Source organism: Panulirus ornatus, chromosome 63 (genome assembly GCF_036320965.1).
Source record: "Panulirus ornatus isolate Po-2019 chromosome 63, ASM3632096v1, whole genome shotgun sequence".
Classification (NCBI taxonomy): Eukaryota; Metazoa; Arthropoda; class Malacostraca; order Decapoda; family Palinuridae; genus Panulirus; species Panulirus ornatus.
In genome coordinates, this window is record NC_092286.1 from 24,188,480 (window position 1) to 24,193,053 (window position 4,574).

The window sequence follows — 4,574 nt, forward strand, 5'->3', positions numbered from 1 at the left end:
CCATGCCCGGGCCAGGGTACGCCAGTCCCACTGCCTGTAACGTGACTGAAAAAAGTACCCTGGGTACGGCGTATTGTGGGGCCCGGCAGGTGCCCCTCGCAATGGGTGCTCTGGGATGGGAACTAGGGAGGTACGGCAAAGACGATATATTGGATAGTCTCTAGTTAGAACTCAATCGTGACTGGTGACCAAATTGTTCGGTGATCGCGACAACGATTCTCAGTCAAGTTAGGGGAAGACGAGCAACTGAAGCCTAGTGTACACATTTCTAGCTGTACCCTCATAATGTCGTTCAGTAAACCTATATTAATGTTGATTAGGTGGACTGCTGAGTTCTTTTCCTATTTTCAAGTGATGCAAGGAAGAGAAATTTAGATATTATTTACTGATACGACTTCGTAAAATCAAGTTACATGCCACAGGTGAATGTCGAAAACTGCCTGGTGTTTGTAGAAGTGTTTGGTGTCTTTCCTTTCAAACTAGAATATGAACAATAATAGCCCTCATGGTTTATGCAGGGAGGACTTAGAAAATCTCTTTTGCTATTCTACTCGCCTCACACACGACTCACACGCCATGTGTGTGTTTGTCGAAACTTCAAGTGGCCTGGCAAGACACACGGTGAGCGTTTGAAAATAATCACAACAATTATGTTAACGTGCAAAGATGGGTGGAGAAACTCCGTGGGCAAGCGTCAAGCCTGGGTGACGAGACTGAGTTAGTTCACATATGGTTAAGAGTAAAGATGTGTGTTCATGTGTCATACGTACAGTACCTGTATTTTCGTCCTATGTCAAGTGAGACTGCACGGGTAACTGAATCCCCTTATCAAGGCCATCTGGTACAGGACATCCCAGTTATGTCTCTCCCTCCTATATCATCTGACTGTTCAACGTCTTCTATATAATTCTTGGATCTCTAGCTCTCATGTGCAATGCACCGAAATCACAGTCCCTATTCACATCCAGGCCCTACAGACCTTTCCATGGTTTACCCCAGACGTTTCACATGCCCTGGTTCAATCCATCGACAGCAAGTCGACCCCGTTATACCACATCGTTCCAATTCACTCTATTCCATGCACGCCTCTCACCCTCCTGTATGTTCAGGCTCCGATCACTCAAAATCTTTTCCACTACATCCTTCCACCTCCAATTTGGTCTCCCACTTCTCCTCGTTCCCTCCACCTCTGACACATATATCCTCTTTGTCAATTCGCCCTCTCCCCCACCCTACAACTCACTTCCACTTATATGGTTCCATCCGCTGCCAAATCCACTCTCAGATATCTAAAACACTTCACTTCCTCCAGTTTTTCTCCATTCAAACTTACATCCCAATTGACTTGACCCTCAACCTTACTGTGCCTAATAACTTTGCTCTTATTCACATTTACTCTCAACTTTCTCCTTTCACACACTTTACCAAACTCAGTCACCAGCTTCTGCAGTTTCTCACCCGAATCAGCCACTAGTGCTGTATCATCGGCAAACAACTGACTCTCATCCCCAACAGACTGCATACTCACCCCTCTCTCCAAAACTCTAGAATTTACCTCCCTAACCACCCAATCCATAAACAAATTAAACAACCATGGTGACATTACACACCCCCACCGCAAATCGACATTCACTGGGAACCAATCACTCTCCTCTCTTCCTACTCATACACATGCCTTACACCCTTGAAAAAAAAACTTCTCACAGCTTCTAGCAACTTACCTCCCACACCGTATACTCTTAATACCTTCCACAGAGCATCTCTATCAACTCTATCGTATGCCTTCTCCAGATCCATAAATGTTACATACAAATCCATCTGTTTTTTAAGTATTTCTTGGATACATTCTTCAAAGGAAACATCTGGTCCACACATCCAATACCACTTCTGAAACCACACTGCTCTTCCCCAATCTGATGCTCTGTACATGCCTTCACCCTCTCAATCAATACCCTCCCATATAATTTACCAGGAATACTCACCTTTATCCCCTCTGCCTTTGTACAATGGCACTATGCATGTATTCCTCCGATCCTCAGGCACCTCACCGTGATCCATACATTCACTGAATATCTTTACTAACCAATCAACAACACAAATCACCTCCTTCCTTAATAAACTTAACTGCAATACCATCCAATCCTACCGCCTTGCCGGCTTTCATTTTCCTCAAGGCTTTCACCACCTGTTCTCTTCACCAAACCACTCTCCGTGACTCTCTCACTTTGCATACCATCCTGACAAAAGCACTCTACATCTGCCACTCTATTATGAAACACATCTAAAAGATTTTTCTATAAATCCTCACTCCATCTCCTCCTCATTTCATCAGTACCTGTTATCACGTTTCCCCTTGCCCTCTTCACTGATGTTCCCATTTGTTCTCTTATCTTACGCACGTTATTCACCTTCCAAAGCATCGTTTTATATTCCCTAAAGTTCAGTGATGTTCTCTCATCCTAACTCTCATTTGCCCTCTTTTTCAACCCTTGCACCTTCCTATTTACATCCTGCCGCTTTCTCTTATACATTTCCCAGTCATTTGCACTACTTCCTTGCAAACATCGTTCCAAACGCCTCTCTTTTCCCTCTCACTAACAACTTTACTTCTTCATCCCACCACTCACTACCCTTTCTAATCTGCCCATTTCAGCACATTTCGCATGCCACATGCACCATCTTGCACATGCCATCGCTGTTTCCCTAAATACACCCCATTCCTCACCCATTCCCCTCAATTCATTTGATTTCACCTTTTGCCAGTTTACACTCTATCTTTCCAAGTATTCCTTTACACAAGTCTCCTTTCCAAGCTCACTTTCTCTCACCACTCTCTTTCCCCCAACATTCTCTCCTCTTTATTGAAAACCTCTACAAATCTTCACCTTCGCCTCCACAAGATAGTGATCAAACATCCCTCCAGCTGACCCCCTCAGCGCATTACAATCCAAAGGTCTCTCCAATACACGTATACTTTTGTGTAACTCTTTTTAAACCAGGTATTTCCAATCACCAGTCTTCCTTCAGCACACAAATCCACAAGCTTTTCACCATTTCCATTCACATCACTGACTACCCAATGCACACCAATTATACCCTCAACTGCCATTTCAATACATTTAAATCACCCATCACTAATACCCGGTCACGAGCATCAGAACTACTGACACACTCACTCAGCTGTTCCTAAAACACTTGCCTCTCAAGATCTTTCTTCTTATGCCCAGGTGCATAGGCACCAATAATCACCCATCTCTCTCTCTCCATCCACTTTCAGCTCTATCCACATCAATCTAGAATTTACTTCCTTACACTCTATCACACACTCCTACAACTCCTGCTTCAGGAGTAGGGCTATTCCTTCCTTTGCTCTTGTCCTCTCACCAATGCCATGACTTTACTCCCAAGACTTTACCAAACCATTCTTCCCCTTTAACCATGAGCTTCGTTTCACTCAGAGCCAAAACATCCTGGTTTCTTTCCTCAAACATACTACCTATTTCTCCTTTCTTCTCATCTTGGTTACATCCACACACATTCAGACACCTAAGTCTGAGCCTTCGAGAAGAATGAGCACACCCCGCATGACTCCTTCTTCTGTGTCCTCTTTTAGAAATTGGATTACAAGAAGTGAAGAGTTTCTAGCCCCCGCTCCCGCCCCATCTAGTCGCCTACGACACGCGGGGAATATGTGGGAAGTATTCTTTCTTCCCTCTTCCCAAGGATATATATATATATATATATATATATATATATATATATATATATATATATATATATATATTCTTTTCTTTTTCTTTCAAACTATTCGCCATTTCCCGCATTAGCGAGGTAGCGTTAAGAACAGAGGACTAGGCCTTTGAGGGGATACCCTCACCTGGCCCAATTCTCTGTTCCTTCTTTTAGAAAATTAAAAAAAAAAAAAAACCGAGAGGGGAGGATTTCCAGCCCCCCGCTCCCTCCCCTTTTAGTCGCCTTCTACGACACGCAGGGAATACGTGGGAAGTACTCTTAATCCCCTATCCCCAGGGATAAATATATATATATATATATATATATATATTAGCCTCAACCGAGTATCCACTTTAGCGGCCAGCCACCGGGGGAGGATGAACAGCTGGGTTGATTGTGGGTCGGCTGCCGCGACCAGGATTCGAGCCTATGCTGGCTCGACCCCAGGTGGCCCTTGAATGTACCATGGTATATCTGATAAGGTAAACTTTTGCAGAGACCCTACACATAAACATATACCACATTCCTCTATCACCCATCACAGCATCCAACAGCCAGCATTTCCACAGTGTACGAGATCAGTGATCAAGTATATCACGATAGTGAAGATGGAATAGGACTCCGTCAAGTGCACTGTGGACGAGGCAAAAGAAAATCCAAAGCTTTTCCATGAAATGATCAGGAGCAAATTGTCTCCTAAAAGACATCTAATCGGGCTAAGGGGATTGAGAGGGAAGAGTTGGAGAGAATGGTGTCAGGACGTCTGAGGAAGTGAAGGACAAGTTCAAAATGTCTCTGTAGTGGAAGACACCCAGCGCCCGTGCGATGTTGTAGGGAGGAAG